The sequence below is a fragment of the Euleptes europaea genome, chromosome 4 (genome assembly GCF_029931775.1).
Source record: "Euleptes europaea isolate rEulEur1 chromosome 4, rEulEur1.hap1, whole genome shotgun sequence".
NCBI lineage: Eukaryota > Metazoa > Chordata > Lepidosauria > Squamata > Sphaerodactylidae > Euleptes > Euleptes europaea.
The window spans coordinates 94,188,064-94,203,329 of NC_079315.1; positions in this window are offsets into that span (position 1 = coordinate 94,188,064).

A 15,266-nucleotide genomic window follows, 5' to 3' on the forward strand; every position below is an offset into this window, starting at 1 on the left:
TGCAATCCTAGACAGTCCTTCTTAGGATTGTACACTGCTAGGTATATAGACTCCGTTACATGCTCTGAATACTTGGAGTTGCTTTAGAACCCAATAAATATGTTAAGTCTGCTGACTTCTGAGCATTTAGAGGCGAGCCATGGGAGCCCAATCAATGGCTCCAGACTGCAGCACTAAAGAGAAGTTTCTGGCATTTGTATGACTAATATTTGCTTGCTGATGGTGAACTCTGTCGTGCTAATATTCCCTACTCCCTCCATCAGACCTCTGTGAACTGCACAATCATGGTCTTGTTGCCTTGCATTAATTTCCAGCTCATATACTTGGTTAGAGCTGGCTATATCTTCATTGATTGGAAACCTGTGTTCAAAGTGATGATTGGAATGAAAGCTTTCTGGTTTCTGATTGCTACTTAAATTACTCAGAAGTCAGTTTGGTGGATTATTTTTGGGAAGGGGTTTAGCAGCCAGGTGCACTTTGCAGAAAGCCTTGATAACTCTGGTGAGTTACAGATTGGTTGTTTTTGAAAGACTTGCACAAAGTTCATTAAGCAAATTACACCCAGCAGTATGTATTTCGCCTTTACCTTTGAAGTCACTCAACCAGCAGGTTCCACCTGGCTATATTCTGTGCAAGACTTTGCAGTGGGAACCAATCTGTAACTTGCCATAGTGATCAAAATTCATTGTAAGCTGCACCTACAAAATTCATTGTAAACTTCTGGACCCCCACCCCCCATCAATTTATCAAACTGTCTCCAGATTCTAAGTAATTCAAGGACATTAAGTTCACCACTGTGCCTTCATCTTTTGCTCTAAGTCACTGCGCATGCAACTTCAGCCTAGCTGTATTAGTAAATATTTTCATAATTATGTCCCTAAAGCAGAGGGTGCTAGTTAGTAGTTTTACCAGATGTATAGAACTAGAAGTGGAATATATATTCAGCAGAGTTGGGATGCTTCAGTGGTAGAATGTGTACTTTGTTTGTAGAAGGCCTCAGGTTCAACCTCCAGCATGTCTCGGTGAAGTGTTTTTGGTAGCAGGTGCTGGGAAATATCATTCTCTGTTTGAGCTCCTGAAGAGCTGCTACCAAGCAGAGCAGAAGGTACTAAACTGGATAGACCAATGGTCTGACTCGGTTGAAATAAGCTTCATAGATGACACTACAAGTGTGTGTTTATAAAAAAATCCCATCGTTGCTTCTGCAGATGAACGCAGAAAAGTGTGAATGAAAGAAGATCTATGCGGACCCAAGTCAGATTATTAGAAAGGTGCTTGATGGTTTTACAAAAGGAGGAGAAATCTCTCTCTCTCTTTTTTTTTTTTTTTTTGCTGAGGTTACTTTTCCAGGAATAGTTTTTCCATTTGTGAAAATAAAAAGTTGTACCCCCCCCCCCCAAAAAAAAGGAAAGGAAAGGAAAAAAGCAAAGCAAACAAAGCAAGAAAGTATGTGAAATATAACTGTTTCCCACCAGTATCTTTCATTTATAGATTGGAGAAAAAAGTTAGGGGGGAACAACCCAACAACTAGTTCCACACCCAATGTGATTTGGGTGGTGGTGGTGCTAAAGCAGCAACCTCCAGCCATGACAAAAGGAAAACTACTTTTTTTTTTTTACAAAGAGAAAACTTTGAAAAAAAAGGGTGGGGGGGAGAAACCCATACAAACAGCTCCCAAACCCTGACGTAGTCATGCACTTAACTAACTGTTTAAACTTCACCCATATTTCCTGAAAACATAAAATATCAATATCTAAACCTTGATCATCAAGTACGCCATTCTCTGTTGCTCTTAACCATTCGTTCTTTTGGTTAAAAACATATAACTTTGCTGCTGTTGCTATGATAGAACTAGGCAGCCTAATATCAGAGGAACTCTTCTTCAGCCTGGCGTTAGGTGGTTTTTTTTCGGGAAACCCAGTCCTAGACACGTTGCCCGGAGTGACAGAGATGGCTATTTGTGGGAAGAAAGGGAGAATGGATGTCCTTCCATTAGGGGGAGAGTTGAATAAATGCACGCAGCATCAGCCTGGAAAAGGGCACCACAACGACCATGTATTAGGCCAATTTTTTGCAAAGACAAGAGTTCCTCCTTACATAAATCAGTAGTTCCTCCAGCCTTTTCCCACATTTTTGCCGTCTATTCCAGATTTGTGTCATCAACTAAACTGATGAGCATATTCTTCATTCCTTTTTATCCAATTTACCAAGGAACAAATTTGAAAAAGCACGGATCCCAAACAACTCTCCGTAGAGCACTACTTGACTGATCTCTTAATACTTGTCCTACGAGTACATTTTCCCAGCCTTTTGTATATCCATTTTATATCTCTTTCTCTCACTAGGGCTTCTTCAAGATGTTCGGGTAATGTGCCTTCACTGACATTTCTTCATACTGTTTTCCTTTCCCTGAATGTTTATGCTAGGAGACAGCTGGAACAGGCAGGCAGAGCTCTGTCTGCACTTCAGGGAGAAAGCAGCCTGGGTGGAAATAATGCAGAACAAACCAGGCCAGATTAATGTGTGCCCGCACATGCCTGACTCCATAATAATATAAGGAGTTCTGTCCTTCAGTGTATGAATTCTACTGGTTAATCCAGCCCTGAACATTAGCTTTCTTCACCACTGATTCTTATCCAGCGACAACTGCATGTGATCTTTAAAAAATCCCTCTTCTAAAGTACAAACTACCAGTGTTATATTATAGCACACAGTGCTGAACTTCATCTGTAATCTTTTCACAGTTCATAATTAATGTCAAAAAATTTCCCTTCTACATCGCAGATTTCATACTATATCACCTTGCCTTTCCAATTACATTATAGACCTGCTTTTGTGAAGAGGAAAATTAAATCAATATTTTGAGTACTAGGTAAGCACAATTTTGAAAGCTTGAAGCTTTAAGAAGTGTATTTAGCAGAAGGAATGAGGCAACAACCTAAATGGGTATCAAAATAAATTGTGCATGCAGCTGCATATAAGAGGCCCTGCAAATATTTAAAGTCATTCAACCTGAGCCAGTGGAATTGGGTTATGACCCCACATTTGTCCTTATTCTGAATAAATACTTCTTTTCATCTCACTGGACTTATACCAAGCTTTCCATGAACAACCAGAGACAGGGTGCATTTTGCATTTGTTCTGTTACACCACAAAGTCACAGAATTTGGCACTCTGAGAATCAGAGGTCTTAAAGATAGAGAGTGCAAGCTTAAATATGTGTGCTTAGAAGTAAGCTCCATTTAGTTCAGTTGGACCTATTCTATAGTAAGTGTGCCTAGAGTTACTGTTGATGCATTCTACATCAGTCTTTCAAATTGCCAGCCCCCCTTGACGGGATCGATTTTGGGAAATGACCAAACAGCTGCAGGGAGGGTAATTGGCAAGTAGAAATGCTAGGCCACACTAAGCCAGATCCCTAGGGTTGCTAACCTCCAGGTAGTAGCTGGAGATCTCCTGCTATTACAACTGATCTCCGGCTGATAGAGATCAGTTCACCTGCAGAAAATGGCCGCTTTGGCAATTGGACTCTATGGCATTGAACTCCATCCCCTCCCCAAACCCCACCCTCCTCAGGCTCCACCCCAAAAGCCTCCCATCGGTAGTGAAGAGGGACCTGGAAACCCTACAGATCCCACATTTGGAAGAATTGAAGCCAGAGCCAGCCCACTCATTAGGCAGACTTAGGCAATTGTTTAAAGGTGCCTGGGGGAGCCAAGGGTGCCAAAAGAGACTTGCCAGTGGTATGGAAGCCCCAAGCAGCACCCCTTTCCCCAGTGCTGTCAACAGGCGCAAGGCATGATTAGCAGTAGCAGTGGCTGCTGGGACCTGCTCACCTGGCCTAACTTCCTTTGCGCTGTCCCTACAAAGGAAGGGAAAATGAATGCCAGGTCCTCCAATGCCACCACTCAGCTCCAATCCCACCTGGCTCTGGGGGTGGTGGTTGGGAGTGCCTTGCCCACACAGGTCCATTTGCGCCCAGACTATGGCAGCTTGGGCAGGGGGGTGCCAAGCTGCTGCTGCTGCTGCGGGTGTGTGTGTGTGAGTAGCTGCTCCAAAAGCCCTTGGGCCAGTCCTGGTTGAGGTTTAGCATATAATTATTTACCATTTTCCAAACTGGGGAATTCATTTTTAAAACCTTCCCCATTTCAGCCCCACTTCTAATAGAAACTCTTCCAAGTTGGAAATTTTGAGAGATTAAAGCCAAGGTGAAGTGACACGCACAGTGCCCAAATCAGTATCTGTAATTCTTGATGTGGATGGTTAAATCTGCAGATCAGGGCTATGTAGAAAAAAGGGACATTTCCCTACAAACTTGGGGGAAACTTTCCTCCAAACTACAAATATCCCCTACAAACTCCTCTAGGGTTGCAAAAAAATATGAACAGTTTACGAATATGATCAGAAAAAAAAATGGAGGGGTGTAAAAATCCTCCAAAGAGAGGCACGTTGTCTGCATTTGGCAGAGAAAGGGCCTTTGCCAGAGAGCACATGTTGGAGTTGGAGGGGAACAGGCACTGCCACCTGAGCCAGGAGTTGCCACTCCTCACTCCCTACAGAGTGTGTGTATGGGGGGGGGCAGGTGGGCAGAGTGACAGGGAAAGCTGTGGGCAGAGAGCAGAAAATGGGGCAAAGCAGAAGGGAGGGTGGTGTGCAGGCAGAGTGCTGGGAATGGTGATGGGAGGACTGGCAGAGCAGCAGAGGGACAGGTGAGCAGAGTGTAGAGATGTGCCAGTGAATAAGATTCTCCCTCCCCTGTTGGTTCCTCCCTCCCTCTGCTGCTGATGGGGAGGGGAGGAGGAGTGGGAGCCTTAGCCACTGTCTCCAGAGCCAGGCCAAAGGAAGTGGTGGCATTGTAGGCTAGTGGACCCCCAAGTGAGCAAAAGAGGGAAGGGGGAGAATGTGATTTCCACAAGAATCTCTCAGATCCCTGCTTGTACTTTTATAATTTAAACTTTATAGAAAAAAAGAAGCAAGGCATTAAAATGCAACTACCAAAAAGTCTCCTATTAGCCTGGCAAAGTGCCAGCGTGGCCTTGTTCTGATATCAGAGCTAAAATATATTGCCCCCAAAATTCAACTTGTATTGAAGGGTTGCTTTAGAGTATCCTGCAAATATTCAGAGAGCCACACAACCAAATGGTACTTTGTTGCCTGCTTCCTCCTGTTCTGGGATCTTAAGCTTGGTATTGAAATGTGGGGATTCATGTGTGTGTTTGTAAGGGACATGTGGAACACCATTCATGCCCTTGAGAATGGTGAGTTCATATCCAGTGGCTTGTCCTAGAAACTGTGTGACATCTAGGCTGAGTTAGGAGATCTGCGATCTCTTTGTGTCCTTATGGGCTGTTAAAGCACTCAGTTGGCCAGTCCCATTGACCCCCTCCCCAAACAGACCACTTGGTGAAAGCTTCACCAACTATGCTGGGCACCACTTAAACGAGCTGCTCTAAAAACCCACTTCCAAAGCTTTAGCCTGCGGTAAGGCTCACAGTATTTTGGCAACCTCCATATCAGATGAATTTAACCCCTTATGGATAAATTGAAGTGTGCCTGTTAAAAATACTTTAGTGCAGACTCTAATCTGGAGAACCAAGTTCAATTCCCCACACCTCCCCATGGAGCCTGCTGGGTGAGCTCGGGCCAGTCACAGTTTTTTCAGAACTCTCTCAGTCCAGGCAATGGCAAACCACCTCTGGCTGTCTGTCTCTTGCCTTGAAAACAGTATGGGTTGGCATAAGTCAGTTGCGACTTGACGGCAAACACACACACACACAATTCCCATTGTGCTTGCTCCAAGATATGATTGTACTGAACTGTAGCTGTGCAGCCCAACCCTAAGCACATTTAGTCAGATGCAAGTCTCACTGATTTCAAAGGGATTTACTCCTACATAAGTGCACATAGGATTGCAACCTTAGGCTGCATTCTTCTGAAACAACTATACAACCTTGTTTATAACTTCAATATACTTTCCCAGTAATTGAAGCCTGAGACAATCCAAGTGGAGCTACCAAGATATGTAGTAACATTAGGAACATAAAATAGATGTGAGCAAAGAAGAAGGGAGGGTATAATAGATTTGGTGGGAAAGAAGCAATCTTTTGTCTCTGTTACGAATGCCACTGCAGCATTTATGGCAGGGGTGTCGAACTCACATGTTATGAGGGCCAGATATGACATAAATGCCACTTGGCTGGGCCATGTGTGCCAAATCAAACAAACAAATACCATAAAATGTAATGCCAGGTACCAGAGATACGAATTTAATAGAAGACACAGGCAAAAGGGGTTACTGCATTATGTATTCCCAGCGATGTATTAAAACTTTGAAAATGTTATAAAAAACATCGCTTTAAAAGGGTTTTTGGATGCAACGTCTAATAAATGGTTGGAAGATGTCTTCACAGCTATAGGGGCCAAACAAAGTGCGAAAAGTATTTTTTATAACATTTTCAAACTCTTAATACATTGGTGGGAATACATAGAAAGTGCGAACAGTATTTTTAATAACATTTTCAAACTCTTAATACATCTTTGGAATAAATAATGCGGTAACCCCCAAAGTCAATTAATTATATTATTTTTGTTATTGTTTTAAGCATGTTTGTATTTTAAGTAAAAAATAAAGTAAAAACAATATCATTAATTGGCTTTGCCTGTGTCTTCTATAAAGTTTGTATTTCTGGTCCTTGGCCTTTAATTTGATCTGGACTGGAGGGTGACTACCTTGGCCAGCAGAGCTGGATCTATATATTTTTTGAAGTGGGGCAAAAGTACAACATAATGTCCCTGTATGTTATATACATATTTTTCTTTATATATACATATATAATACACGTATATAATCACCAACTCTTTTAAACGATAGGATAAATTGTGCTGACTTCCATGAATTGTTAATGAATAATTACACTTTTACGTTATCTGAGGGGCTCTAGGCAGGGATCAGAGTCTTGTTCCTGTAGGCTGGTGTGCTGTTGCCACTTGAAGAAACACTTTTATTGCAGGTGGCTGGTTAACCAAAAATGGAGAAAAAGCTGAAAACTCCTTCCACAAACAAGCCTTATTTTGAAAGATCCATGGTAGCTCTAACATACCATATCCCATTAAGGTCATCTGTAAAATGTATTATTTACCATGCCTTCTAGAAAACCCCATTTGTGCATGTATTTAGCTCCGTAACACACACAGCATTCCAGTCATTTTTGCTTCCCAAAAGCAATAATTTCAATTTATCTCCAGTGAGTTGTCTGCACATATCTCTCTTTCTGGATACCTGTATTAAAGTTTTCAGCACACCAACAAAAGCTTGCTTTATAAAGACATTTCCTTATGAGGGATTTGTAGGCAACTCTTTTTTAAAAAAAATAGGTAAGGGGCAGGTAGGCTGAACAACAGCACTGGCAGCTTTCTACCTGCACAATCAGCAGGATGTGGTGACATTTCTAACTCACTTGCCCCATTGCTAGGGGAGCAAGGGCCAGTAGCAAAACCCGTGTCAGTCCCAGAGGTGGCCATCCTGCATCTCTCCCCATAGTTCACCTTCTTCTTCCTGGTACCTTTCCAGACCTTGGCTCTCTTCCAGCAACAACCTATTCATTTCAGTGTGTTCCTGTGTGAAAGGGGAAGGGAGAGAAGCCCCTCAGAGCAAGAGAAAGAGGAGGCAGACTACAACAAGGGAGGGGAAAGGGGCAACTGGAAGGAGAGCTGGAAAGCAAATGAAAAGTCTATTTTGAGAAGGGAAAGGAGCTACAGCAAGAGAAGGGAGAGGAAAGGGGCGTCCTGCAAAGTCTGTTTTGAGAAGGGAATGGCAAGCTACAGCAAGAGAGGGGAAAGGGAAGGGGTGGCTGGAAAGCAAACACAAAGTCTGTTTTAAGAAGGGAAAGGCGAGCTACAGCAAGAGAGGGGAGAGGAAAGGGGCATCCTGCGAAGTCTGTTTTGAGAAGGGAAAGGTGAGCTACAGCAAGAGAGGGGAGAGGAAAGGGGAGGCGGGAAGGAGAGATGGAAAGCAAATGCAAAATCTGTTTTGAGAATGGAAAGGCAAGCTACAGCAAAAGAGGAGAGAGGAAAGGGGCGGCGGGAAGGAGAGCTGGAAAGCAAGTGCGATGGAAGCTTTAAGAGAAAAGCGAGCTACAGAAAATTCAGCCCCACTAGGATCTTGCATTGAGTCATGGCTGCGACCCTTTTCCCTGCATCCTCTCTGAGGCCCCCTTGCAGCCAGGAGTGGCAGTGTTGCTGCTTCACCTGCTTGCAGCTCAAGAAGAGCACCTCTTTCCTCCTCTCCCGGGCTCCAGACTTAGCTGTTTAGTCTGCTCTGGGGCTGGGGAAGCCAGAGGCTGGGCAGGGTGATGATGACCTGCAGGTTTTTGGCTGAAAAGAGCTCATTTTCTGGCTTGCGATCGCGTGATCTAAGCCCACACCAAGATCTGGTACTGTTGGCTGGCAAGCTTGCAGCGGGAATGGGAGGGAGGAGCGGGAGTTGCTGCCTTGGCTCTGTGGGCCAGATAAACGCCCTCGGCAGGCCTGATCCAGCCCACAGGCCGAATCTTTAACACCCCTGATTTATGGTCTAACTCTATTCTGTTTTGAAAAACCTGATAACTGCATCCATCTGTCTTTGAGTAATTCTGGACGTTTAATGGATCTAAATTAAGCTGTGAAATCAGAGTTTGCATTTATATACTGCTTTCCAGAGTGATACCATTGTGCCCATTTTGCAGATGGGGGCTGGAGGATGAAAGAAAGTGGTTGGCCTAAGGTCACCTATAATGCATCCTTAAGCAGAGTTCTAAGGATTGCACTGCTAAAGGAGGCTATGGCAGAGCTGAGAGTTGAACCAGTAATCTACTGGAATCATTCACTTAAAGACTAATGCTACATCAGAAAAACAATAATGCAATCTTACATAAACGTTAATTCCAAGTTCCATATATTACTAGATGGCTCATGTCTGCTTGTTTAATTAGACAGCTGGAAACGTGGGTATGGCTTACAAAGAAAAATTATGAGGAGAGCCCATATGGGAGAGAGTTGCTCCTAAATATCTTGGTTATTCTCTCAAATCATTTTTCATTCTCTCCAAAGTGGGTTTGGACTGATGACTGACGGTACAAAAATGGCAGAAATGGAAGGAATGGAATGAACCTTGTCTTGTTCAGAGACAGCAGGAGACAATGGTTTACAGTATCCTCCTCTTTCCCCATTTTGGGCTAAGGCTTGATTGATGTCTGATTCCCACACGTCATTTTTAGGATCTGGCAAAGTCATGATGGTACAATTTTTGAAGTGCTTCCACATAACTAAAAGTACCTGAGCTTCTGTCACACCAGTTCTATATACAAGCAAAGGAGTGTTAATGCATAAAGTCAAAGGGAAATACAATAATGTTGAAACCAAAAAGGCACCTTCCAGCCCTTGTAGCCTTTACAGACACATTAATGAACCAGGAGAGATCCGATTTAATTATGGTAGGTATGTGTGGAATGCCCTACTGTGCTAAATAAATGGATAGATAGCAGCCCCTGTTTATGTAGCATGAGGGGCACCTCTCCCGATGCAGCAGCTGAAGGGGAAGCCCTAACTTTCTCAAAAGGGAGTAGTGGGCCAGCTGGTAGAATTTTGTCAGATGCTGGTAGGTGATTTCTGGTGGCCTCATTTGTAAATATATATTCTTTAGTTGATGAATGTAATGCACACCTGCATTTCAGAGAGGTAATTTTTTGGAATAGTTGTTCGTTTTTAATTCACAACCCAGCAACGCTGTCAGTTCTTCATCACAGTATATAAAAAAGCTGTCTTCACAAGGTCTTTGCATATTTAAACTCTGGCTCAGGTACAGGTGTGAAGTGGGGGGGTAGAATGGGACCATGTGTTTTGGAGGCTGTTCTCTCAAATAACACTGGCTGTGTCAGTTCTTTTTGGACACAGTTTCCTGGATGACAAACCCAATGGGAGCAATCTGGGATAGAAGTAAAGTTGTGAGGGCTTCTTTCGTACCATAAACCTGGGATGTTCCTAGACTCTTTAGGCTGTCTTCAAGTACAATAGTGCTCCGGTGGAATGTGGAATGTTCAGGCAGTTATGCTGCTGAATGACTCACATCAGAGCTTCTACACGCCCAAATTCAGGACAGTTATTGCAGAGAGACAGGGCATTTAGAAAGAGAAGGAAAATAGAATGTCACATCTGAACATGATAAGCAAAGGTGTTTTAGCTCTACCAGATGTGAATGTGAAGATGTCTTCATTAATGGCGTCTGGCAATCAAAATGGTGGCTTGATACCTGGTGGCATTAATTGTGAATCCTCTAGTATCACATTACATTATTTACCACAGGTCTCTAAGCACCTAATCCCTGGCTTTGAAAAAAAATGCTCCTGTGAATATCCACATGGTAGATGAACAGAGAATGAATGCTAACCCTTCACTACAGCCTTGTGATAGAAGAAGGGACACCTGTTGAATTTCTTCTTATCAAACAGCAACGAAAGCCCCAAAAGACCTTTAGAAGGTTGAGGGAACAATCCTAAGCAGGTGCCATGTTACTCAATAATGCTTATTCCCAGGAAAGGGTACTTAGGTGTTATGGGCTCCAACCAGACCCTGGAAATCCTGGGACACCCCCACATGGTGTACAGGGCCAAAGCTGGTGCGCAGGGATGGCACAGTGCCATGTAGCCACGGGTAACATGGGACACTTGGCATCCATCTTGGTTTTGCAAGGCTGAGGTGAAATGACAGGGTCTGAACAGCAAAAAGTGAACCATACCCTCCCAGGAAAGGAATGTTTGCAGCCGCGAAGACCAAGAAGACCAAGATAAGCTGTTTGCATTTCTATACTTCTTCCTGCAGTAGGATGCTCACACCCTGCCAAATCCTGTCTGTCCATTCAAATGTTCCTTTAATCCCATCTAGGCTCCGGCCAAGACCCTATATGACTCACTTTCTGGACCCCACCTTAATCTCCAAATCTATCACTCAATGCTCAGAAACCCAATGTCTAGCATCCAGCCATCATTTTATGATGTTCTTATTTTCTGCACTCGATTAATCCTATTGCGGGCAATCAGGTCTTTTGTCACTAGCAATGTGCAGACATTGCCAGTCATAGGCTCCAGCTACATTACGGGGTATAACTATAGCCCCATTGGCCACTGTCAAGTTGCTAATGCTTCCTGGATCCAAAGTGTGAAGCCATGATACCTTGTGTGTGTGTCGTTTTCCTAGCTAGTAGTGCTGGTCATTCCTGAGCTTTCTCTGCTCCTGCCATTCTGAACCTCATTCTGCAGGAAGGTAACTATAACCCGCTTGGGACTCTTAAACCTTTACTCTCTTAGCCCTTTGTGTGTTGGAAATTGTGTTTGTGTGTGTGCATTTTTACCCTATTTGATTACCCTTTTAATAAAATCCTTAACATTCATAATAGCTTCCTCGTTATTGGGTTGCTCTCTACTGGCTTGCTCACCTGGGGCAGAATTGGTTAAAAGACCCCCATGCCAGCCTCTTGCATAGCTCTATCTACTCACCAGCTAATTTCCCCCAATAATGGAGACCCCTGTGCTTGGCGTAACATAGGTTTGTAACTTGAGCTGAGTACCACTGTCTGTAACTTTAATGACTTTAGGATCTGTGTTAAATACTGGAAAGGTAATGGTTCCTTTGCCCTGACCTAGATAGCCCAGGCTAGCCTGATCTTGTCAACTAGAGTACTGTGTTCAGTTTTGGGCACCACAATTTAAGAAAGATGTAGACAAACTGGAACATGTCCAGAGAAGGGCAACAAAGATCGTGAGGGGTCTGGAGACCAAGTCCTATGAGGAAAGGTTGAAGGAGCTGGGTATGTTTAGCCTGAAGAGGAGAAGACTGAGAGGGGATATCATAACCATCTTCAAGTACTTGAAGGGCTGTCATATAGAGGAGGGTGCCGAGTTGTTTTCTGTTGCTCAAGAAGGTCGGACCGGAACCAACGGGTTGAAATTAAATCAAAAGAGTTTCCGTCTAGACATTAGGAAGAATTTTCTAACAGTTGGAGCAGTTCCTCAGTGGAACAGGCTTCCTTGGGAGGTGGTAAGCTCTCCTTCCCTGGAGGTTTTTAAGAAGAGGTTAGATGGCCATCTGTCAGCAATGCTGATTCTGTGACCTTAGGCAGATGATGAGAGGGAGGGCATCTTGGCCATCTTCTGGTCACTAGGGGTGTGGAGGGGGGAGGTAGTTTTGAATTTCCTGCATTATGCAGGGGGTTGGACTTGATGGCCCTGGTGGTCCCTTCCAACTCAATGATTCTATCTCAGAAGCTAAGCCAGGTTGACCTCCAAGGCAGGGCCGGATTTAGGTTTGAAGAGGCTCTAAGCTACTGAAGGTAATGGGGCCCTTTATATGTCCAGCTGTCCTTTGTCAACAACAAATTGTTGCTGTTTTTTGTGTTGAATATATGCTATATGGTAATTTATGGACCTAATAGGTATCTAAAGCCATTTGCACATAACAAAATATGTATTTTATCAAAGTAATTGTTGAACTGAAATACATTACTTACATCATAGGAGCCTACACAACACAAAACACTGTTGCTGTATGTAGGTTTTATTTTTATTTTTTTATCTTATATTTTGGAAATGTACATCCAGTTTTTTTTCCTTTAAATTTTTTGGGCCCCCCAAGAGAGTGGGGCCCTAAGCTATAGCTTGTTTAGCTTATACGTAAATCCGGCACTGCCAAGGAATACTAGGGTTGTGACATGGAGGCAGGCAATGGCAAACCACCTCTGAATGTCTCTTGCCTTGAAAACCCCACCAGGGGTTGCCATAAGTCAAAGTGACTTGACTGCAAAAAGAAGGTTATTCTGCTAGTTGCCTTTGCATGTACCCCAGTTACAAGGGTCAAGCGCCTCAGTATTGGTGGTGGTGGTTAATAACTTGACCTCTTTCAAGATGTAAGTTCACACCTGTGAATTCCAGAGATTTTTGAACACTTGGTCTGTAGGAGAGATCTTGGCTTCCACTACAGTCTGAGTAGAGGAAGACATTCTGCTTGTCTGGTTGAATTATGTCAATGAGATAGGGACATACACAACAGCATGAATCAGAATGCATTAAGTGCTTGGCACAGTACTGCATTCCTTCTGCTGAATATTGTGTCTTTTATCTGCCCCTTGGCACACCATGCTGTTCCAACAAACCCAATTATTATTTTACAGGTAGCCAAGTGACTGGGGAAACTCCACCTGTTGAATTTCTCCTGCAGGCAGTTCTGGGTTAGTAAATGTTTATTAGCAGCAACGCAACTATGGGAACTACTGTACCATCTTTATCACTAGTGAAAAACAACAACTGTAGCATGATTAAATGGATAGAGGTATTTTATTATGCCCAAAGGCACACTCATACTCATTTGCTTATAGTGCTAACATTAGTTAACAATGACATTAACAGACAGGGCTCTTGAAGAATGAATTGAGCCTCCCTAAGGAGGTGTGGGCAGTTGTTAGGAGACTTATGAACTTGTTCCCGAGTTTGCCCACAGGAGAGCAAATAAGATTTCCCTTCCTCCATCATTCATTGTTGCAGGGCTGAGGAGCCTATGTTCTTTCTTCTCTGTTTAGGTGGTGCTGGGAACCAATGAAGGTGCTGCCTATTTTTTCACATGCACAGCCCATGTAGCTCTGCTTATGTCTCCCTGATCAGTCCATCTTCCTGAGTAAGAGGCATCCGGAATGGCCATAAAAAGGACATCATACCATTGTATAGATAAGTGGCGGCTATATTTTCTACTGGGAGAAGGGACTTTCTGCTCAAGACTTCTATTTGGGGCCAGTAAGATCTTGTGTTGGGCAGTTATGCCATATACCAGTGGTCGGCAAACTGCGGCTCTCGAGCCGCATGCGACTCTTTGGCCCCTTGAGTGCGGCTCCTCCGAATCCCTGCGGCCAGCCAGACAGAGGCGCCGAGCTCCCGCCGGGCTCCAATGCGCCCCAGGCAGGAGAAACCAGCAGGCGAGCGGGAGGCGGCCGCCTCACGCGCAACCACAGCGCCGCAACATGCGCGCTGGGCTGGCAGCGAGCAGTGCCTGTTCCTCCCGCAAGACCGGGCCGCTCTCCAGCCCCCAGCGGGAATGGGCCGGGGGAGGCGGGGCCCTGGCCCCCTCGCGAAGCCCCCTCCCCGCGCTTGGCTGCCGTAGGAGGAGGGGGCGGCGGTGCCGTGTCTCTGCCAGGAGGGTCTGCCGTGAGCAGTGCCCGCCCCTGGGCGGAGCCAGCCCGGCAGGAAGGGGCCGGCCCGGCCGTTTGAACGCCGGGTGCGGCGGCGGGCTCCCAGAGCCGTGGAGAGGAAGGTGGGCATGGCGGCGTGGCGGGCGAGCTCCCGGGCCAGAGCTTCCATGCGGCGCAGCCGCCTCTTCCCCACTGGGGCTGTGTCCCTGCGGGGGACTGAGGCTCGGGAGGGGAGGTCGGTCCAGCAGGCCACTTGCCCTGTGGGGGGTGGGGGCTGGTGCGCAGGCAGGCAGGTGCGGGCCGGCCCCTTGCAGGGGGACCGACCCCCCCCCCTCTGAGCTGGCGCCAGTGCCTCGGGCCCCCCAGCGCCATGATGGCCTCCCTCCTCGCATAGCCAGTCCTCCCTTGCGTCCCAGGAAAGCCCCCTGCCTTGCCCGGCCCGGCCTCGAGGGTCCCGGCGCTTCCCGGCCTGGCCCTGAGCTCTGCCAACCCAGGCCCCGCGCTGGTGCAGTAGGGGAGGGGGAGGGCGCCCTCCCGGTGAGGGCGAGCAGGGGGGAGCAAATAGGACGGTGGTTCTCAAAAGAAATCTCAATCGTTCTACTCTTGATATTGGGCTCTTTTGACTAATGAGTTTGCCGACCACTGCATACCAACACTAAGTTCTCTCCTTCTCCATTCCTGTGTTGTGTATGTCTTGGCTCACTTGCTTGAGGTATCTGGAGTTATTTTCTTTTTCTGTGGGGCTTTACAGTCTGAAATAGGTAGGTTGGGTTTTTTTTGGGGGGGTGTTCTTCCCTTGAATGGAGGAAAACAGGGAGTTAAGCTAGGTTGCCGTTTGTCAATTCCCCAGTTTGTAATTCTATATTGAGGGTCATTGTAGTATAGTGGCAGACTGAAACTCATGATTTATCTCATGGATTCTTGAGACTGCTTCCAAAGACATATATTTTTTTAAAAAAATGTTGCAGTGTAAGCAATGTGTGTGTGTAAAGTGCCATCAAGTCGCAGCCGACTTATGGCGACCCCTTTTTGGGGTTTTCATGGCAAGAGACGAACAGAG